At 37.5% G+C, this 24,565-nt stretch overlaps 1 protein-coding gene across 2 annotated transcripts in view; it reads left to right on the forward strand.

Moving 5' to 3' along the window:
- Positions 1-22,570: 22,570 nt before the first annotated feature.
- The window catches only part of LOC126262604 (UDP-glucosyltransferase 2-like), a 128,979-nt gene continuing 126,984 nt past the window's right edge, over positions 22,571-24,565 (forward strand). For both annotated transcript variants that reach the window (XM_049959353.1, XM_049959354.1), the window contains exon 1: positions 22,571-22,644. The gene's annotated coding sequence lies outside the window, so the exon portion shown is untranslated. The remainder of the gene's footprint in view (positions 22,645-24,565) is intronic.

A 24,565-nucleotide genomic window follows, 5' to 3' on the forward strand; every position in this document is an offset into this window, starting at 1 on the left:
AGTCTACGTTGGACAGACGGACTTTTAACGGGACCTGGACTTGAAATGACTGAAATTTTCGTAAACATATTTTTTTCACCATCTGAAACACAAATTTCTCCCGTTTCAAAAAAGGTATTTTTTATCTATTTTTCAATTGTTGATTTGGTCTTAAACGCTCTTTGAACGATGTCTGCAAACCAGTCACGCTCATGAGACAGGCAAGGAATAACACCATAAACATTTCTTGCCTGCCATAGTCATGGAACCAATTAAGCCGACATGCACGTACCTTGCAGGTATAAAATTACTTAGCATATGTCTACATGGCCATACACCGACCCCGAATGAGAGTTTCAACAGCTGCGTGAGGCAAAGAGTACCAAAAACAGTGTTTGTTCGATTGAAAGTACTCAGGTGTAGTGGATACTGTCATTTGTTTCAGTGATGGTGTAATTAACAAGACAAAAGTAATGAACAAATTAGGCATCCAACCAGGAAATAATATGATAGCTGTATCAGGTTACCTTCCATTCGGAAGGTGGGTGCACTCAGCGACTGTTATATGACATAAATTGTGGTGTCACCGCCAGACACCACACTTGCTAGGTGGTAGCCTTTAAATCGGCCACGGTCCATTAGTATACGTCGGACCCGCGTGTCGCCACTATCAGTGATTGCAGACCGAGCGCCGCCACACGGCAGGTCTAGAGAGACTTCCTAGCACTCGCCCCAGTTGTACAACCGACTTTGCTAGCGATGGTTCACTGACAAAATGCGTTCTGATTTGCCGAGACGATAGTTTAGCATAGCCTTCAGCTACGTCATTTGCTACGACTTAGCAAGGCGCCATTATCAGTTGCTATTGATATTGTAAAGAATGTACAGACAAGATCTACGTTCAACATTAATGGATTAAAGTTAAGTATTCCACCAAGTACCACCTTTTTTCTGAAGTCATAATACCTTGTCCTGTTCCAGACCTCACGCCAGCCTGCGTGAGCTTAAACGCGTGCCTTTCGGCTTCCTCCAAACCCCGTGGGTTGGCGCCTGCCAATCCACAACATAAATTATAGAGTGCAGCAATCTGTCGTCCTTTCTTCGATTTTATTACGCAAATCCTGATTTCGGCTAGTAGTTGGCCATTCTCAATGCACTATTTTTTATTCTCGATGCATGTAAGTCCTTGTTGTTCGGGCGTCAGTCACAGTTCCTTGAATGCTATACTAATACAGGTAGTATTCAAAGATTTGGGGTAGTATTCAAAGATCTGGATTTGCGTAATAAAATCTAAAAACGGACGATTGATTGCTGCACTCTATAATTTATAAATTTATATGATAGCTGTGTGGAATGTCAAAGATCGTCAGCAAGTAATTGAAGCTGAAAGGGTTGCGAAAATCAGCACTATCGGTCCAGAGTAAGGAAAAGATTCTTGAAAAAGTCTACAGAGAATGAAGAAGCAGCTGGTCAGCAAGAATAATTCTGCTGAATGTTCAGAAAGAGGCAGTCGGTGCGTCAAAAACACTGAGAACAATCTTTTCTCATTTTCTCGAAACTACATTTTCAGGATATTAGGTACATATATATTCACAATGATTTGAGCTATGTTCACCAAATTCCTCCAAAGTGAACCGTCTCTTATACAGAATGTCGTATTTCTTAAACTATAACAGATAATTAAATAGCCTTCCTTGTACAGTTTTAGTTAATTTCATTCAGTGTTGGTACAAAACCACAAGTTCCTTCACATTGTAGACCAAGAGTAACACGCGATGAAAGCGAGGAGTAGATATGCAGCCCATTAAACTCCAGATCCCCTTAAAACGACATATACAGGATACATAAACAGAAGCGAAAATCACCTTACAATTCTCAGCAAGCCCCTCAGAGAATAATACAAACTCCATTGAAAATATCGAGAGAAATTTCATTACTTTACAGATGTCTTCAAAGGCCAATTAATGGACTTGCTGGAAGAAATATCTGTACAAATCTGCATTCACACGACTTAGCTCCCAGAACAAATGTTAAATCAACAAAAAGAATCGTGCAGCAGAAAAATCGTAGAAAATTTCCATAACACCTTAATCAGCACATGGAAGGCACTCCACCATGCATTAATCATCAAATACGCGAGTACAAACGATTCATGGAAACCTTAAAGAGAACCCTAATCAGCATATGAATTGCAATCCATACAGTGAGAATTATATCAGCAGAATACTATTGTATGTAGATTTCATTGAAATACAAATTAAACAATATGTTTGCTTTCAAATAGTGCTGAAAGGAAATGAAATACTTATTGTGCAACTGTGATGTGACGAACGTTGTTTTACATTGGATATAGTCATTGATCTTAATACAATCGCGAAGTAAGCAGAATACATCAAAGATTATATAAGACGTAATAAAATTGGTTGCATCAACATCTGTCAAAATTGTGATAATATTTACGACAAATAAGGCAGCGTGACGCACAGTGTAGTTCATTGAGGAGCTTTTCCAATGTATATAAAATATCGTTGTCACAGGAATCACATGATGTTGGGTAATGAAAGCACAACAATTAAGGAAAATATATATTATATAGATATTTTAATGTAATACAGTAAGGTGTAACTACAATTGTGACATATTTTAACGAACATCTGAGATAAATGTAAGTATTATGTCATAAATAAAACTGTTCACACCAAACACATCCTAAATACAAAATACGTAAGTGGTTATAATATGAACCATACTATTACTGATAGGCTACATTTATTATCCACATTCGACGCATCGACTCATTACAAATTTTATTCTCTGCAGCAGGTGGCATCTGAAAATAGGTAAAGCCCGAAACTTGTAAGCCAACACTAAATATCTAGCAGCTCTGCTGTAAACTTTTAAAAATGTATTTTTTTCAGCTCTTGAAAGAAGAATATCAGATCTCTGTATCAACCCCCATTAGCCGAAAACTGAACGGTCGCAAATCGTACATAGTAGATAATAGTGGTATTGGTTTTACCAATTCTCGGCGAATTACTTTTAAACCATATATTCGAAATCGGCTTTCAGCATTCTGGAAAAGATATGTTGCCGTAACTTTGACTGTAATTTGTGTGGCCGTGAAATTGCCAGACAACACTGCCGGCCTATATTGTCAGCATTACCCAATTTTTACAGTCAGTGTAAACGTACTTTTATGTGGTGTACAGGTGAAGCGGGCTAGTGACGATGGAATAAGATTCGTACTGCCACATTACTGATTATGAGAAGCAATCATTTTTTCTGTTAGATGATTTTTACCTAGTACATATTTGACTGCTGGGGCACTGTCAGTTGTGAGTGTAGTTTGATGTTGTTTGTTCAGTTTATTTTTTATCTGTTGTGACATGGTATTAATTAGAGAAGCGTCATATCCATTGTTTACTGTAGTATATGTTATGGTTTCTGTTTCTTGTTGGAGTTCTGTATGTTGAAGTGGATATTTGTGTGCTCTGTACAGCACTGATCTATAAGCAGCTTTTTTGTGGTAGGAGGGATGTGTTGAGGAGTTTGGTATAGTGGTGTCAGTGCCAGTAGGTTTTCTGTAAACATTGAAAGCTGCCTTTTGGTTCTGTTTTGATATTTTTATGTCAAGAGTGTAAATCTAACGCTAGAGGTGAGAAGTTCTGGCTAAGATGTGAAGTAAAACAGTTATATAAAAAGAAAGAAGACCTCAACCGATTAGCTTACAGCACCTATCTGGAATTAATGTTATTAGCACATCCAGCACAGATCCCATTACTCCACGATGTCCTTGGAAACACAATAAAAAACTCATATAATAAAATTAACAGTGTAACCTCCCCACAAAAATGAAAGATAATACTCAAATGCAAATGGACCTAGCGCTAAGTGTAAGCTCCCCAGAGAAATTTAATGACAATGACAATTAAATAAAAATTAACAATCTGACCCAAGTATAAGTTCCTCACAAAAATGAAAGTCAATTCAGTAATAATGAAATCTGTCACAATGAAAATGCAAATAGACCGAAATGTCGATCTATAGGCCCTGTTCATTAATTAAATTGAAATTCTTACCTTAGTAAAACTGCATCTGCTCTTAATTTTCGCCATAGCTTGGAGGAAATTCATTGCAAAAATTTTAAATTTAAGGGAAACTTTTCTTCAAGGAATAGCAAAGGAAGTATTTCTTTCATTAAAGGATTCTTTGTTGAAAATTTGCTTTGAAAACGAAATTATTATTGGGGCAATTCTTGCTCAAATTAGTTACAGTTAATTTACATTATTAGCTGAGCGCAATGCTGCTTCATTACTTTATTTAAAAATAATATACCTCGTCCTGAATCATGACCAGAGTGCGATGTCGACGCCCGCCGACTCCTCACACACAACTAAACTCTCTCGCAAATAGACCACAACTACGTCATCTCCGACGCGCTACTACTCTCGAACTGCTAACTCGCAACTGAATTGTCTCGTAACTCGACTGCAACAGAACTGCCCTCTCGCGCGGTCAAGCGCAGACTAGGAACTCTGGTCAAAGATTTTATCATGCCTCACCATAGCTGCTACCGAGTACATACACGTTTCATAACCCTCCACTGGGGGGGGGGGGGGGGGGGGCAAAAATTTGGCAGCGATGGTGAGTCATTTGGACTTGCCAAGTGCGGCAAAATTTTTTCTTAATTAAATTTACAATTACAGCATGTATACAGATGTAGTACATGAATTAAATGTGGTGCACATGCACCGAGTACAAAACATTTCAGACAAAGACAAAATATAAGTACAAAACATATCAGAAAAATGTATATACAAAATATTTGATAGATAATAAAGTGCACACACACTGAAAAATTCTTTAGCATTTTGAGAACAAATAAACAGAATGGCAAAAAAAATCATGTTGACAAGTGACATGAGTGCACATGCACTGCAGTTGAGAACATATCAGCATATGACGAAATGTATATACAATGAGTAACAAATGACATAAGTGCATACGCACTGAAGTATTAAACATATCACGAAATCATAAAAGGTATACAGAATAAGTACAAATCATATTGAAAAATGAGAAACATGCACAGGCACAAAAGTTCAGTAGAAGACATATTAACACATAACATAAGTGCACATGCACTGAAAAACTTTTGAACATTTTCATAACAAATAAACGCAAAGGTAAAAAAAATCATTTTGACAACTGACATAAGTGTACATGCAGTGAAGTTGAGAATATATCAGCAAATCACAAAATGTATTAATAAACGGCAAAAATACACACGCACTGTATATGACTTTTTCGTTTTACAAGAATTAGGGAAGGAATAGGAAGGATTGCGTCATGCTTGTAGCACTTAGGTTGCACGCAGCTGCACTGAAAGTCCATATCTTTCCACAGAAGTACAACACCAAGTGAGACGATTTGCAGTTCTTTTCCCAGAAGTATTTATCAGCGTATCCAAGACACTGAAATGTCGTAGTAATATTTCTTGTTATCATTTAGGCAGTACATCAGGTACACCAAACAGTGGGACCATAATAACGTCTTCATCGCTCACGGTGGTGGACAGCATGTCGTGTCAACACCACGCTCTTACAAGGCACACCAACGTAGAATTAGTGCAAAAACCAAATATAGTGCTCCATGACCATGAGGATGGACAGGACAAATGGATATTACAGTAATTCCAGGTAGTTAGGTCAGAAGGTGAAGGACATTAAGTAACAGACAAGTCTTGATTAGTAATTACATCAGTAGTTTGCGGCATTCATAGCCTAGTTATTGAACATTTCTGTACCATGTATTTAGTATTACAGAATAATGTTCATAAAATTAAATTATTGGCATCATGGGTAATTGTATTACAATAAACAGCGGCAGTCTTTGGCCAGTTACAAAGCATATTTAGTATGACAGAATAATGTTCATCAGAAGTCTTCATTGCAAAGGAGAGTCAATTATTGGCCTAGCATTAACATAATACATTGAGTTATACAAATTATTGGCACTCATTGGCCAGTTACCAAAACATTAAAGTCATCATTGAAAACAAGAGCTAATTTAGTTACATTAATTATTGGCACTCAGTGGCCAGTTACTAAAACATGAAAAGTCATTATTGAAAACAGGAGCTAATTAATGTCATAATTAATAACATAATTCATTTAGTGACACTAATTATTGGCACTCATTGGCCAGTTACAGAACATGAAAGGTCATAAATCATTTAGTTATATTAATTATTGGCACTCAGTGGCCAGCAAGTATTGAATAGTATAAAACATTGTTCATCATTCAGTATTATTCAGATCATTAAGAAGTCATTATTAAAAATCAGTTAATTACAATCATAGCATTAATAATCATGGGCATTATAAGTAGTCTCATTACAATAAACAGTGGCAGTTATTAGCCAGTTACAAAGCATTATTTTATATATTTTTTTTGTATCATTAAGAAGTCATTAATGAAGTGACATGCTATTCAGAGCTGATCAGTATTATTCAGAATTTTCTGAAACTGGTATCATTATTTGGGACTGGTAATACATTTTGTTTTTGTGCTAGCAATGCATTGCTTTGGGTAATTATAAGGGAAAGCAAGAAGAGAAAAAGAAAAAAAAATTGCTTCTGGGTTGTTCCTGTAAATGAAAATGTGTGACGTCATTCGTCATGAGTCAGCTGTACCAAGGTTGTGACACAAGGCAGTATATATGATCACATTTATAAATGATAGACACAAATGGGTAAAAAAATAAAAATGCAAGTACTAGAACAGGTATAATAAGTAACAAGTTTAGTAAGTAAAAGAAGAAACGCAGACTATGCTGAAAAGTGGTGAACTTCGAATTAAGAGGTAGTGAAATGTGTATAAAAAATGTATTCCATAGCTGTTCTTTCCAAAACCTTCAGTCATCATACCATACGATATAAAACATACTGTCAAAACAAACTGCAACAAATACTTAAATAACTACATAGCATACATACATAAGCTTCAACATCATCCTCATCTGTAAAGGAAAACTTCATTATCCATCACTTCATTATCCATATTATCATAACTTCATTATTATCATCACCTGTAAAGAAAAAACTTCATTATCCATATTAGTATATTCTTCATCAGCATTCATTATCATTTGCAAAAAAATCACTTCATTATTCATTATACAACTATTCCTTATCTCTAGCATATTTCATCACTTAAAACTAAGATGTGTAGTTCTGTCTGACAGCCTGCATCAATCGCCTTGTATTCTGAAAGAAAAAATTAGTTAAGACTGCTATTCTACGATGTGTATAGTATATTCTTGTTAATGCTAGTTAATTCTGATCCATTTACTCTTCCTCATAAGGTGTTTGTATCTTCTTTCGTCTATTCCGTAGTTGAAATTCCCATTTTTGTTTAATTTATTTCTTTTACGCATCATTTCTTTCTGAAATTGACGAACAAAGATTAATCTCTTGCATTTAAATCATATACCCACTAAATAATGACTGGTTAATGGTGACACAATTAAGCATACAGCATAACATGACAGAAAACGTAATATGTCAAAAGCATAGACAGTGTTCAAAGGCAAAAAATGTACAGAGAATATCACAATGCAGCAGAAAAAAAAGAAAAATGTAAAATAGTCACGATGTTGAGATATCACAGGGCAAAAAATGTCAAAGTCAACTGGTGTGTTATACCTTAGCTATTTCATAATGTATACAAACAAAACGGGAAAACAATCATACACAAAAAAAATGAAAAATGTGCACGTTCTGATGTGTAACGACAAGTAAAGCGACCTGCTAACCTTACCTTGGCGGGCATTTGCCAAGAAAAAATACGATAATCAACAATAATTAGTCATGCGAATATAATAGCAAAAATGATCATAAAATTAGTAAATAGCATTACAGCGTGATAAATCGTGAAGTATGTTCACTCAATAAAGGGTTTTATGTTTGACCAATGGTGGTTGCCTTTCGATTTTCTGGTTCTCAAAGTTTCGACGTGTACCACATTGGGATGAGGAATACTGCGAATCCGATATGGACCTGCGTATAAAAGTTCAAATTTACTGCACCTACCTTTTAATTTTCTGGATAAATAGTGTGTACGTACTAATATCTTCTGTCCAATGTGAAAGTCTCGGCGTGTACAAACCTGTTTTTGCTGTCTTCTCCGGCGCTCTGCGGCGCGTTTGATGTTGTTCAGCGCAATGTCAATTATTTCGTGGTGTCTTAGTCGACCTGATCTAGGAAAGTTTACTAATTCTTTAATTTTGTTTGGTGGTTCAACGTTTTTCAGTATAACAGACGGAGATAGCATAGTGGATTCATTTGGTATGGAATTAATTACATCTTGGAAGGAGAATATGTGTGTGTCCCAATCAATATGTCTTTTGTGGCAGTATATTCTACACAGTTTACCAATTTCTTTCATTAATCGTTCACAGGGGTTCGAAGAAGCATGGTACTTGGATATATAGATCGGAGAAATGTTTCTAGCTCGTAACATGCGTGTCCATATAGCAGATCGAAATTGTGATCCATTGTCAGAAATTACTTTCATCACATGTCCTACATGAAATAGAAAATGTTTTACAAATGCTTTCGAAACAGTTTTAGCAGTAGCTTTGCGTAACGGAGTGAAAGTAACAAATTTTGAAGTGAGTTCAACAGCGACAAAGATGTAGCAAAAACCTCTATTAGTTCTCGGAATTGGACCAAAAATGTCTACTGCGGCCATATGTCTTAATTTAACAGGTACAATGGGATATAATGGAGGAATATGTGAAGTGGTGTCGGACTTAGCTTTCTGGCAAATTTTACATGACGCTAAAACTCGTCGTATACGTTTTTCCATGTTTGTATAATAACAGTTCTGTCTCAGTATAAGAAAACATTTTCTGGCTCCGTAATCGTAACATTATTCTTATCTTGCCAGAGGTGTTTAATTTCTTTCCACACATTGTCTTTACTTTGCTCTTGTGCTATGTCCTGTAATGACGATGAAATAAAATTTTCAAATGCTACTTGCTGAATGTACATGACGCTGAAATTTGTTTTGCAGAACTTGGTTGCTACGTCTTGCTGATTGTTGCTGAGAGAACGCGATAGTGCGTCTGCTATAACATTTTGTGTGCCGGGAATGTGAACAATCGTAAAATTAAATTCCTGTAAATAAAGTTTCCATCTACTTAACCTGTCGTGAGTAAATTTAGCTGAAAGTAAAAATTGTATCGCTCTGTGGTCTGTGTAATAGGTGGTATGTCTGCCATAAAGAAAGTGCCGAAATCTCGTAAAAGCCCATACAACACATAATGTTTCCAATTCTGTAACGGAATAATTTCGTTCAGCAGGCGACAGAATGCGACTTGCAAATGCGATGTTTTTGATTACTGTAGAGCCATCTTCTTCAATTTCTTGAAAAATGTGTACGCCTAAAGCGGTGTTAGAACTGTCAGTGGCAATGGAAAAATTTCTAGTAAGGTCTGGGTGCGATAAGATTGGAGCATTCAACAAGGCATGTTTCAGGTTCACGAATTCAGAATGTGCTTGCTTATCCCATAACCAAATAGTGTTTTTACCTGTTAATTGGCATAATCTAGGTGTATCTAAAGCAGAGTGATGTATAAATTTGCGAAAAAAAGTTAATTAAGCCCAAAAAACTACGTAGTTGTTTCTTCGTCGTAGGAACAGTAATGTCACGTAGAGCTTGATTTTTTTCTGGATCAGGCGCAATGCCTTCTGCTGAAATTACGTGTCCAAGAAATTTTATAGAAGTTTTGCCAAAGTGCGATTTACTGAGGTTAACTGTGAGTCCTTGTGCATGAAAAGTTTGCAACAGTCGTTCAAGAATCATATTGTGTTCATACCAATTAGCTTCTGCGATAAGAATGTCATCTACGTACGTCGTGATTCTGTCTTTAAGTTCTGTCGGAAGTATAGTGTTCAAACCGCGAATAAAAGCTGCAGAAGAAATAGTTAAACCGAATGGTAATTTACAAAATTGATAACAGTCACCAAAACAGAGAAAAGCTGTATACTTTCTGCAATTCGGATGAAGTTGAACTTGCCAAAATCCCGATTTCAAATCTAATGTGGAATAAATAGCAGTACCATGAAATTTCTGTAGCAGTTCTTCTAATGTCTGTGGTCGATCTGTTTCGCTAATAATAATGTCATTAATGTGACGTGAATCAAGTACAAGGCGAAGTGAGCCATCTTTTTTCTTAACAATATGTAGCGGGTTTATGTACGGACAAACTGCCGGTTCTATAATTCCTTGGTCGAGCATATCCTGCAATTCTTTTTTAACTTGTTCTCTGTGGATATATGGAATGGGATAATGCTTTGCTTTAAATGTGTCGTGCTGTTTCACTTGAAATTCATACATAAAGCCGGACATAGTACCAGGAATGTTGTCAAAAACTGGAGCTTGCTGTAAAAGAAATTTGTGTAATTGCGTGCGTTCGTCGTCTGTATTTGCACTGCTTTGTTTAACTTTATCGGAAATTATCTGCATTACGTCGTAGTCAGCTTCGTCTGGAGTGTTATAGTTATGTACGTACGTGTCTGTGAACAATGTGGGATTACAGTCTATGTTACGTGTTGCGGAAATGACCTCTGTGCAATTAATTGTTTCTTCTTCTGCCGATAATGAGTCCTAAAATTCTAAAGCCAATTGCACATTTTCATCCTTCAACATTAAATAGGAATTTTGAAAATCAATAACTGCGTCGTGTTGTACCAGAAAATTATTACCTAAAATAACGTCTGTTGTCAATAAAGGAACAATCCAAAAATTTGAGTGAAAAGTATGACCTCCAATACAAAATGATAAATGCGTCTGTAATTTAACGTCTACTCCTTTACTCGATACTGCTCCTTTCACTTTCGTTTTGCCTAATGGTAATGTGGGATAAGTATTCTCTTTGTTGCACTCGTTGAAAGTCTCTTCATTTATTACTGACATAGGTGATCCGGAATCGATTACTGCTGAAAATTTCGATGAACCAATTTTAATTTCGATCACAGGATGTGAAATAGTTTTCTGAATAACTGGTCTTTCCTGCAAAAGAGTATCTCTGATGTCGTCAAAAGTAATTACATTTTCGTGAACAATATTCTGCGTGTCAAAGGTAGTGCTTGTGTTACTGGAAGATGCGACCTGTACTGTATCTAGTCAAATTCTATCTGACGTGTTATTATTGTCAGGCGGATGTTGTGGCATTTCTACTATTTGAACTGTTCTATTACTTCTTCCAGACGTATTACGCTCTGGATGATACCTACTGTCGGGTTCATTCATGAGAATATGTTCTTGCGGATGACTTTGCTGTTGGTAAGATCGACTGTTATTATATGTACGCTGATAATTGTGCTCATCATTTTTACGTCTGTCGTGATAGTCATTCCCATACGGTGCATTGCGATAGGAATTGAAATACTGTGTTTTCTGTACGTAGTTGTTCCTTTGCTGCCGTGCGTTACTGTTTGTTGGATCTGGGACTATACGTGCACGCGGCGACCTTGTGCATTACATTGTTGGTTAGGTATGCTAACCGGATGACTTTCATGCTGTTGCGGTGGAAAACGTCTATTGTTACTAAAAGGTGGTTCCTGTTGCTGAAAATTTTGACGATATTGATAATCAGAATTTTGTCTGTGATTTAAGTTCTGGTAGTTGTCGTTCCTAAAGCGTCTGTTACTTTTCCTATTGAAATTACGTCCCTGATCATAATTACTGTAAGTTTGTTGACCTTGGTTATTATACGAAAAGTTTTTGTTTACAAAAGAATAATCAGATTGTTGTACTTCCAAGAGCTGTAACAGATCTCTGAATGCTGAAATATTTTCTTTTTGCTGACCCGTTAGAAGTGACACTCTTAATGACCGTGGTAATTTAGAGATGCATAATTGAATAAGTGCAGATTCACTATAAGGTTCACTTAAATACTGGTTTTGTTGGACCATATGCTCAAAAAATTGCGTGACACTGGGAAAATTTGTGTTCTCATAATTTGGCAAACTAATTAGTTGATCTTTAATTCCGCGCTGTGTCGTCTTCGACCAATACGCTGACAGAAAAGCATTTTGAAACTCTTCTACCGAATAGCATTGTCTCGCGATCGGTCTCATACGAGTTGCCGGTTCGCCTTCCAAAAAACTGCAAATAAATTCAAGTTTATGTGTTACGGGCCAAGTCGGTGGAAAAGCAAAGCTAAATTGTTGTATCCAGTCCAGTGGGTGAATTTGTGTTCTATCGTTTTTAGATACTTTAAATTTTCTCACTGACAGAAAATGTTTCTAATCAAAATTATCGTCTCTGTATGACGTAACAGGTTCATGATTGTAAGAGAATCTGTTGAACTGTGGTTGTTCGGAATCTATGTCCCGTACTCTCTGTTGATTACCGAAATTATACGCGTTGCGCGAGTCTGACAAATGTTCGCAAAGTGGCGTCTGCTGTGATGTGTTATTAACTGAAATACTTTTCATCTCTGTTACTTCTTGTTGTAAACTTGACAACTTTCTACGCAACGTGTTATTAGACGAATCGATCTCATTAATTGTCTGCTGTAAATTTTGAAATTCAGGTGTTTGATTAAATGAAACCGGTGAAGTATCGTCTGATTTATTGTCATTAGTACTTTCGATAACATCAATACGACTGGCCAATTCATCATATTTTTCAGTCAGTATTTTAACCTGATCATCGTTTTTAGTGTCAGTAGTATTAATCTGTTTTTGTAAATTACGTGTAGTTTCGTTCAGTTTTTTAAAGTCAGCTTTGAGGACATCACAGTCCTGTGTTAGTTCTAATTGTTCAAATCTGTCTGTCACTGCTTGAATATATGCTGTGTGTGTATCTGTTTTTGATTTAAGATCAGAAATCTCATCACGTAATTCCGCGTTCAACTGTTCGATGGTATTAATTTTGTCGGACACTGTAGCAATATTGTTGTCTACGTATGTTTTTGCTTTCGCAAACATTTTACGTTTGTCTTCTTGTCTCTGTGCAGTGATTGTTTCCATTACTTGACGTTTTACTTTATTTTGATCCTGAATAAATTTACGGAAACGCGTATCACTGTTTTGTATGTGAAGACTAAGACGTTCGTTAATTTGTGTGTTCTGTTGGTCGAATTTCGCGTCAATCTTTTCGTCCATTGTGCGCGAAAGTTCTGTTGTCATTGCTTTAAATTCGTCGCGTAATTGTGTAGCCTTTTCAGAGCATTGTTTGGCGACTCCGCTAATTTCGTCTCTAAGTGTTTCTGTTGCAGCTGTTTGCATTTCCCTTAATTCCAGAGCAACAGACCTAATTTCTTCGCTACTTATTCTTGAACAAGCCTCTATTTCCTCGCGTAACTGTTCCTTGGTATCATGACACTGCGCGGCAACGTCTCTAATTTGTTCACTAAGCTGTTTGAGATTTTCATCATTGTTGTCTAATCTTTTATTAAACTCTTGTTTGAGATCTTCTTTATTTTCATTAAGTTGTTTACTCATTTGTAGCAAAAATGCCATAATTGGATTCGACACAAAATTATCGTTTCTATTCTTCGTGTTGTTTGGTGGTGTACCTGGAATTGTCTCGCTTTCCGTAACCATTTGGTTATTCTGAGATTCACAAAAAGGTTTGTCAGTCGGATGTACACTGTCAGATATTATTTCGGAATTAAATAAATCCGTCGTACTTTGTGTATCCTGTTCATTTTCATTAGACAAATTTGTGTGTTCATCACGTGAATTTAGCAAACCGGTTGTGTTAAGCTGGACGGCGCTCATTACAATACAGCGTCCCGCGTCATCAATTGTCGTCAAATCAACAGAAGACACAATCGAGTTCGTTTGTTCATCATTAAGGTCTACATCATTATTAATGGTTGGAACGCATTGATTGTCAGTGAACGCAGGATTGTCATCATTACACTGCGTGTCACTAGTATTATTGGTGAAGTTGTTTAAGTCGGTAAGTTCATTCATAATACCTCGCGATACACTATTCACAGTCTTTCGCGGCATTTTTGCTATAGTCACAATTATTCAAAAGAGAAATAAGCACAATACAAGAACAACAAACACAAATACAACAGAGCAAAGAATTGCCGATGATCTGAGGAAAGAAATTCACAAATTAGTAAAAGCGTTGCGCCAAATCCTAATTATATTGAAGCAAATAAGAGCAGATATCTGGCTACGTTTCAGAAGATTCTCATCGAAATACGATCCTGGACCGGATGTCGCCAAGTGTAACCTCCCCACAAAAGTGAAAGATAATACTCAAATGCAAATGGACCTAGCGCTAAGTGTAAGCTCCCCAGAGAAATTTAATGACAATGACAATTAAATAAAAATTAGCAATCTGACCCAAGTATAAGTTCCTCACAAAAATGAAAGTCAATTCAGTAATAATGAAATCTCAGTCACAATGAAAATGCAAATAGACCGAAATGTCGATCTTTAGGCCCTGTTCATTAATTAAACTGAAATTCTTACCTTAGTAAAACTGCATCTGCTCTTAATTTTTGCCATAGCTTGGAGGAAATTCATTGCAAAAATTTTAAATTTAAGGGAAACTTTTCTTCAAGGAATAGCAAAGGAAGTATTTCTTTCATTAAAGGATTCTTTGTTGAAAATTTGCTTTGAAAACGAAATTATTATTGGGGCGATTCTTGCTCAAATTAGTTACAGTTAATTTACATTATTAGCTGAGCGCAATGCTGCTACATTACTTTATTTAAAAATAATATTCCTCGTCCTGAATCATGACCAGAGTGCGATGTCGACGCCCGCCGACTCCTCACACACAACTAAAACTCTCTCGCAAATAGACCACAACTACGTCATCTCCGACGCCCTACTACTCTCGAACTGCTAACTCGCAACTAAACTGTCTCGTAACTCGACTGCAACAGAACTGCCCTCTCGCGCGGTCAAGCGCAGACTAGGAACTCTGGTCAAAGATTTTATCATGCCTCACCATCGCTGCTACCGAATACATATGCGTTTCAACAGCACTCATCAAAAGAAGCTTGACAATTTGAGAAAGAGAAACAAGCTGCCTATTGATAAATACGTAAATAAGAATAGTAACCCCCACAAATTTTTCCCAATAGTTTTAAATTCAACTAACATTGAATTCAGTCAGACAGAAATGACACTACTAAATAAGGGTTTGAAGCATAATATAAATCCAAGCATCAATCACAAAAACATAAAAGGCACCATATGCTCACTAAAGATAGCCAGTGACTTTGCAAAACTTAATGACACTGAACAAACAGTACTAGGTCACAAGGCTAATAAAATTATACATAAACACATAACCACAAAAGCAACAAAAACAAACAACTTGGAAATAAATGTACTCTGGTCAATCAATAAGAAACTACAAAACCACAATGCCCTGGCAGTAAAATCTGATAAAGGTTCCGCAACAGTTATTAAGTTTAAGGATGATTATATGCACAAAACACTCGAATTCTTTGCAAACAACCACATACTGGAAGTTCAAGTTGACCCCACACCAGAGTTTCAAGCTAGACTAAGAAAATGCCTCAACAACAGTAACTTTTTTTTCACTAAGAATGAAGTATGAGACCTTATTGTGATGAACCCAACAGCCCTCAAACTCAGAGCACAACCAAAAGTCCATAAAACCAACACACCTATCAGACCTATTGTGAACTCAATTAATAGTCCAGCCTACACATTAATGAGAGAACTAAATTACATACTTTTAGAAAAATACACATTTGAAAAATCATATCCCATAAAGAACAGCTATGAACTTAACAGTTTGAAAGATTTGACAGTACCACCTCAAGCCAAGCTTCTATCCCTAGATATTGTTAACCTTTATAGCAGTATATCTGTAGATGAAACAGTTGAGATAATAAGAGTTAACCTATTGAAAAACAAGACAATGAACAAACCAGAAATCATAGAACTTGTAGATGTACTTAATCTAGTGCTCTCACATAATTACTTCTGCTTTAATAAGTAAATTTACAAGCAGGATCAAGGACTAGCAATGGGAAGCCCTCTCAGTGGCCTATTAACTGAAATATTTATCAACCATATAGAAAATAAAATTCTAACACTAAATGATAACATCATAAGCAAAGTTAAATTCTATAAGAGATATGTAGATGACACCCTCATTCTGTTTGATGGCACAAATAATGAAGTGACAAACCTTTTTAACAAATTCAATAGCCTACATAAAAATATTCAATTCACCCTTGAACAGGAAGAGGGCAACACCATACCTTTTCTTGACATAAAAATATCAAAACAGAACCAAAAGGTAGCTTTCATTGTTTACAGAAAACCTACTGGCACTGACACCACTATACCAAACTCCTCTACACATCCCTCCTCCCACAAAAAAGCTGCTTATAGATCAATGCTGTACAGAGCACACAAATTTCCACTTCAACATACAGAACTCCAACAAGAAATAGAAACCATAACATATACTGCAATAAACAATGGATATGATCCTTCTCTAATTCGTACCATGTCACAACAGATAAAAAATAAACTGAACGAACATCAAACTACACTCACAACTGACAGTGCCCCAGCAGTCAAATACGTAAAAATGCCATATCTTGGAATGGTATCTGACAAATTAGCAAGACTATTCAAAAGCACAGAAGTAAAAATCCGCTTCATCACCAACAACATACTAAGTAGGAAGCTTATTCACAATATAAAACCACCAGATACAAGTCTTGATGCATGTGGCATTTACAAAACTACCTGCAGCCAGTGTAATAAATATTATATCGGCCAAACAGGCAGAAATTTCAGAACATGATTCGAAAAATATTTAGACTGCTACAGGCTTGATAAATGTGACAAATCAGCAGTAGCAACTCACATTAAAGACACTGGCCACCCTTTCAAAATCGAAGACAACCTCGAAATTTTACACAAAATAGGAAAAAGTAAAAGAATGGATATCATGGAAGAAATGGAAATTTTCATACATAACAAAAAGCATAGAGATAACATTCTTAAGGGGCTCCGGAACGCCCTATAATTGCAATGTTAAAATAACGCTTATAAATTACATCTTTCCTCACAAAGTATTTGAGGTAGGAAGTTGAACTTTTTACAGTTTATTTATTGAAATATGGGCTACAACTTAACACAGGGATTTTACAAAATTTTAGTTCAGTTATTAAAGATGATTTTTTTTCAATTATAATGAAAATTCACAACATTTTTTTGCAATTTTTTATTTATATATTCAAAAATATACAGTTTTTTGGAAAAAGGCTGTGTTAAATTATGCAGAAGGTACTGTGTAACATTTACTGAAAGTTTGAAACAAGTATGTTTGGAAGATCCCTAGAAAACATGTAATTAGTATGAGAAAATAAAAGTTTTGGGAATCGAGCGACAAAGATTGGATTAACTTTTTAGTGCATTCCAGGTCCATAGGATGGATTATCTTCATCCTCTGCAAACTCCTCCTCCAGCTTCCTCTTGTTCCTCCTCCTGTTTACTCTTGCTTGTATTTCTAGACTCTTTACAGCCCTGTCTGCAGCCCGAAGGCGTTCCTTGTCTAAAGCAAGCATCGCTCGTACCATGTTAGAACCTATCTTCATTCCCATATTTCTAAATACCTTGCACCTTACAATGTTGCCATCATTGAAAGTCGCAACAGCATCATACACACCAAAGTGAAGTGTTTCTATTCCAACAAATACAGTCTTAGGGATTCTCGACCATATAACACTATTTACACTTTCATTGGGGTTTTGAGCTTTTCCGTGAATACACTTTTTCAAAAGTTCAGGTGCTGCTACGTCTCTGAAAATAGGTTTTATCACCTCCATTATTGCATGAGGCAGACTATGCTTATGAGTGTACACTTCACCAGTTAGCAATCCTTTGTTATATTTACACCAACTGTCTTCTTCTTTGGGACACAATCTATGTTGGGGATTTTCATCGTCTTTATTGTTTACAGTAATAACACATACCTTTCGCTTTCCAACATTTCTCCTTTTCTTAAAAGCCTTCAGAGGATTTATAATAACTTTACTTTTACTCATTATTATACTTCAACAAAACAGAGACACAAGAAACAGAATTAATTACGAATATTTTCGAGATAACGACAGAGTAAATAAACATGAAACAATCGACAATCACACCAGCGATATATATTGAACCATCACAGGTTAGCCACAACACATACTTTATCTCACATCACTAAAATGTACCTGATGAACACGGACGTTAATAATAACACCATTTGACAGCAGTTTAACAGCGCCACAGTGGGTCACGCCCATGTAGAACACATTTCAAAAAAAATTAAAAATAGTTGTAGTCTTCGGAATTGAATAAATTATATATCTATTAAAAGGTAATAGTCTGCCGATTCAGAAAACGCAAAAAAGTAAAAATTGAACTTTTCATGATTTTGAACCTTTCTGGAGCCCCTTAACGAAATAACCGAATTCAAAAACTCAAAATTCTTCAACAGTCTTAAGCCAGTTCTAACTCAATAGATTCAAGATATGTAAATGTAAATAATTGACTACAAAGCTGTCAGTACCAAGAATATCGATACAAAACCTCGATAATCGATAAAGACTCACATGCTACAGTCCGCCATCTTGTGTTGTCTGTATAACATCGAAGCAATTTGTGCAGTGAATTACGCTGGCAGTCGGTGACAAAATATAATGTGCAATAGTGTAATGTCAATCAACAGCTCCGCCATTACACCAATGATGCAAGTAAAGCTACAAGATGATGAAATTGTAAGTGATCAACTGTCATATAAAAGCCTTTCACACTATTTTCGTAACACATAACTGATGCAAATCTATCTGCATGTCAGCATCCTATACAGGATATGATATACATAGTCATCCATAAAGAAGAAAACCAGCAGAAGACATCACTGATTTCGATTTCTAACCATACACTGCCCCCTCCTTCCCCTAAATGCCACACCAGCAGCTACAGTAAAAAACAATGGACAAAGTGTTCTAGATTAATCTAGTTTAAGACTGTTTATTTTTAAGTAACATTTCTCTATGTATGTATGTATGTATGTATAAACGCCTCAAGATGAACAGAACATGTTCGAAACGCGTTGCATTGTTTTAGATAAAGCATAAAATAAGAAGTGACTGGTAGCAGAAACTTGAAATAAATAATTGTCATTACCATGCTGGCTGGGTGGCGTCGGGGCATCTTAGACTTTTGTAGTTGTGCCAAAAATGCAAAACTATCAAAATCAGTTTCTCTAGGGACAGCTTTGGTGGCATGGCACCTCCTAGCCACAACTAAGCCTGGACGCTAGTTCTGTCCTCAATAGCACCAACCAGGTAGCCAGCCATGAAAATTCCCCATCTCCCTGAGGTGTGACTCCCTTATTAGATTCACTGACTGCCTTCTGCCGACAACAGGACCCTGTGAGCAGTGGCGCACGCGGGGCACACCCCCCCCCCCCTTCCCCCTCTTGTGGGGCCACCCGCATTGCTACCTGGACCGCCCGCGCTAGTAGGCGGAGAGAATTCATCATTTAAGGAAGAGAATCACAATCGTAACTTTTTTATATCATAAGATGGCATTGTCTTGCATATGTGTATAAACAGTTCAAATCAGGGGTCTCCAAACTACGGCCCTTTCAACTCCTTTAAAAATATCTTTGCCAGTGGTCGTCCCGTGAATACTGTGAACATCAAGGAGCTCTTCATATACTTCATAATTTTTGTCAATCCCTCGAATAAAAAGTAGAACTTGAACAGTACCTGATACATCTGTTGACTCATCCACGGCCAAAGAGAATCAGTCTTAGTCTTGATTTTTGTCACTCAGTTGTACTGATATATTTTGTGCAAATGTCATGTATTCTTCGAGCCACAGTGTTTGCCGACAAGCTTATATTTTTAAATAAATTAACTTTTTCTAGACACATTTCTTCTGCTGTTGCAATAATGCTGTTCTTAATTAGTTCACCGTCGGTAAACGGCTTACACTGTTTCGCTACTAAATGAGCCACACGAAAACTAGCACGAGTTGCTGCCTGTTGTTCAGCATCTACTTTCTTAAACAGCGACTACTGGGTTTTTAGCTGGCGTTTCAGAGTCTCATACATTTCTAATCGTTCGCATCCAGTAAACTTGGAGTAATTCTGAGAGTGCTTAGTCTCATAATGACGTTTTATATTGTATTCTTTGAATATTGATATTGCTTCATTGCAAATAATACACATTGGTTTGTTGCTTGACTCCACCACGAAATATTGACATCCCCACTGCTCTTTAAAAATTCTATATTCACTGTCAACCTTTCGTTTCTTTTACATATTTGTACAGAACTTCGCAAAAGATTGTAATCTGAAAATAAAATTGTGATATTTAATACTAATAAAAGTAGGGAGTAGTCTGCCTAATCAAATTTATTTTTAAGGTACTTTAATTACTAAATTAAATACTCACAATTACACTGTAGTTCCACTAAAAAATACAGTGAAAAAATATTCGGGTCGTGCTATACGTAATTCGACTTTCAGATTTTCCTTGTCTCTTCGAATTCAAACTTTGAATTATCCCACGCTTCGTCGTCTCACCTACTAGTACAGTGCATAAAACACTAAAAAACTCTTGAGACAGTCGCAACATAGACACAATCACGCAACAGTACTATCAAATATACGCTCTGGCTCTGCTACTCGCTACAAGACTACATAACTAAACTTATTGTTGCGCCGCTCGAAATAACAAAACGTTGACATACTCTACCTCTGTTACATCTTGCAGTAATAGTATTGCTAACAATGGTTTTGAGATTTCGTTAACTTTGCAGGACGCTTTCGTCAAGAATGTGCAGTGACATACTTTTTTGTCGGTGAAATTCGTCAGAATAAAATACGCCAGAATTTCGGTCAGATATGTCCACCAATCAAAATTATGTAATCGTAGTTCGTTTCAGTGCTAGCTATTCCCACAACCTTAGATTTTTGCGATTTCATCTTTCCTTTAGCCTTACATTACGGTGATCATGGAGTGCTAGGGTGCTTTAATCCCACTAGGTAGATCTTGGCCCTTATGACTTCGTGGAGGAGTCAATGTGGCCCGCTGACTAAAAGGTTTGGAGACCTCTGGTTTAAACAAAGCTTTCTTAAACTTTGCATGTGACTTGATGTTTTTATTACGGTAAAAGTAAAGGTAGGCCAAGATATCTTTAGCGTCCCCTCCTTGTGGTTTTCCTATATCCGCCACTGCCTGAGACCACACCAGTAGTGCAACGCCACAGTGAAAAGAGTGCAAAGTCTTTCTGTCAAGCTCACAGGTCCAGTACTAAGAAAAAATAATCATGAAATAGTGACAGAGAATGAAACAGTACCGTATAGCGATAAGTGTCAGTAATGTCACAGTGTGTTAGGATTACTATTTGGTTTCCTTGCCCACTACTTACCCTTTTTGTATACACCTGTAATAGTCAAGCACTTGTACACTCATAATTCGTAAAACTAAACAATGCAAACGCTTCTTGAATAAAGTTGACATCTGTGTATTTCCAGTATGAAGTCAGGGGAGACCCAACAATTTGGATAACGAATTCTCTATTCTAATTGCGTCACAGTTGCGTTTTATTAAACTGGCGACTAGTTTCGAACTACCGAGTTAATTTTCAATCCAGGCGTATTAAAACTGCACTAATAGCGCTCGGTTAGGTGACAATCAATTAACACATATGTAATACACATACGATACACAGTCACTTGAAAGCCAGGTCAGTTCCGCAATGTAAAGGAATTCATGAAGTGCAGTGGCATTAAACACAGATCTTTCAGGAAAGTTTTCTGCGTTTTGGGTGCTACGTGTGGTTTAATTTGAGAACACAGGTTAGTAAAGATACAACGCAGAGGATATATTTCTGGAGCACTACATATTCTGATATCATTTGCAGGAACAAAACCACAAGAGAGGTTGTGCAATTCGTAGGTTATGTGAAAGGAGCCGTTACTCTGGTTACGTAAACGTCTTCTAATGAAATATTTCAGTCTCGTGCTGGTATGATAATTCGCTACTTCAGCCACAGTTATAGATGATGACATACGGCTTATAATCTGAGATGGGTAAATAATCCTTAACCATGTAGAGATCGAACAAAATCTTTTGCCTAACTACGACATGGGGCAGGAATCAGGCGGCAGGAATCAGCAAAAAATGGTTCAAATGGCTGTGAGCACTATGGGACTTAACTTCTGAGGTCATCAGTCCCCTAGAACTTAGAACTACTTAAAACTAACTAACCTAAGGACATCACACACATCCGTGCCCAGGAATCAGCAGTCTTGTACTCAGAGACCAGAGATCTACAACCGGAAGCTTACTGACGTACAGGATTATCTGGTACTGAGTTACTTTGTGCCGGAGACCAGTCATGCTGAGACATCATTCCGTCAGGAGTCCAGTTCTGAGAGTGACACACCGGTGCTTGAGTCACATTGTTTCGCATTTTATCAGAACCAGGCTCAGATAACGATCTCTTAAGCACACACCGCTATCACTGGCTCACAGATGTTGCTGTGATGTGACAGTGACGATACCCAACACATTAACACTGTCACGAGTAGGAACCGAGTTCCACTAGCCGGCAAATTTAAGTGAGTACTTGCTTTCTTCTAAGCCTCTCTCAATAATTCCTATAATTCCTCTGAATTAAGTTAATAAGGCTACTGCCTCTTATTAACCCTTTGGTGCAACGGGCGTCAGGACAGTGTGTGGTCTGCTACGAACAATTTTGGTACGGTCTGTGTCTTTGAGTCTACCACATCGCGAGTAATATTTTATCATTAATCAAAAATGGTTCAAATGGCTCTAAGCACCATGGGACTTAACATCTGAGGTCATCAGTCCCCTAGACTTAGAACTACTTAAACCTAACTAACCTAAGGACGTCACACACATCCATGCCCGAGGCAGGATTCGAACCTGAGTCCATAGCAGCCACGTGGTTCCGGACTGAAGCGATTAGAACCGCTTGGCCACTCCGGCCGGCTTGTAATAAGTATCTGCCATCAATGTGAATAATTAGCTGGGCCACCGCGGCCGGCTATCCTTAATCAGTAGCAAATTATTTAGTCTCGCATGAGTGCTTTGGTAGTTCAGTTTTTGGATCTCTGCTTGTTAACCTAATTTATTAGACACAGTTGTCTGGAACCGCGCGACCGCAGGTTCGACTCCTGCCTCGGGCATGGATGTGTGTGACGTCAAAAACTGGTTCAAATGGCTCTGAGCACTATGGGACTTAACATCTGAGGTCATCAGTCCCCTAGAACTTAGAACTACTTACAGCTAACTAACCTAAGGACATCACACACATCCATGCCCGAGGCAGGATTCGAACTTGCGACCGTAGCGGTCGCGCGGTTCCCGACTGAAGCACCTAGAACCGCTCGGCCACACCGGCCGGCTGTGTGATGTCCATAGGTTAGTTAGGTTTAAGTAGTTCTAAATTCTAGGGGACTGATGACCTCAGAAGTTAAGTCCCATAGTGCTCAGAGCCATTAGACACAGTTCTTGCGTTTCCCTCCATGTCTACAACATAGTTCCGTAGCCAGTGTCAATAATCGTTTAATCGTTCGTTTTGAAAGCTAGTGACCACTTGCTTGTTGGCGTTAGTCAGTTTGTCAGGCAGCAGCAACCGGCCGAGACACAAGCAGCAACAGGGAAGTAACAGATTTTGTGACATTCGACGAGTTCCTAACCAGGAGTGAATTGTGTAGTTTCATCTGTGTGCTTCGATAGTTTAATTTCTCGAGTTTCTGCGTGTTAATTTAATATTTAATAGACATAGTTCTCGCATTTTCGTTTGTGTCGGAAAGTAAACCATTTTGTGACATATTATAAGTTCCTAATTAGCAAATTATTTAATCGCACATGAGGCCTTGGTAGTTCAGTTTCTGAACCGCTGCGTATTAATCTAATTTATTAGGCAGTCCTTCCGTTTTCGTCAGTACTGTAGCGTATGTCAACAGCCCTTTGTCTGTCTGTGTAGTGTAGGTTTCCACGGACTTTGGTATGGAGAGGGACTGTGGCAGCTGTGTGCGGAATGGAGCTCAGTTGGTGACACCATTTGCAGCGTAGTCGACAGGTCCGATTGCGGACCTTTGGTACAGAGCCCAGTGGAGGGTCTGAATCAGAGACTCAGACCGTTCTGTTGCCGTGAAGGCTGCAGATTCCTCGACTTGCGCCATAGCGTGGTTGGGCTGAATATATCGGGAGTACAACACGTAGGAAACGACTGCACGGGTACCGAGGGCTGTGTGGCGTGGAGTGGGCGGTTTTTTTTTTTTAGGTTAGAAGGTCTCAGGGAAACACAGAAAGGGCTTTAGTCTCCAAGGGTGATGGTCGAACACAGGAAGAACGTAGATCCAGGAACCATTGGAACTGCTCGAAAGTAACGTGCTCCTAAAACAGCGTGAACACCTCGGATTTATTTTATGAACATAACATGATGTAATAGGAGCAGCCACGTATACGACATAATCTACTAGTTAAAAAATCATCCATAAAGTACTTGAA

The sequence above is a fragment of the Schistocerca nitens genome, chromosome 6, assembly GCF_023898315.1.
Source record: "Schistocerca nitens isolate TAMUIC-IGC-003100 chromosome 6, iqSchNite1.1, whole genome shotgun sequence".
Classification (NCBI taxonomy): domain Eukaryota; kingdom Metazoa; phylum Arthropoda; class Insecta; order Orthoptera; family Acrididae; genus Schistocerca; species Schistocerca nitens.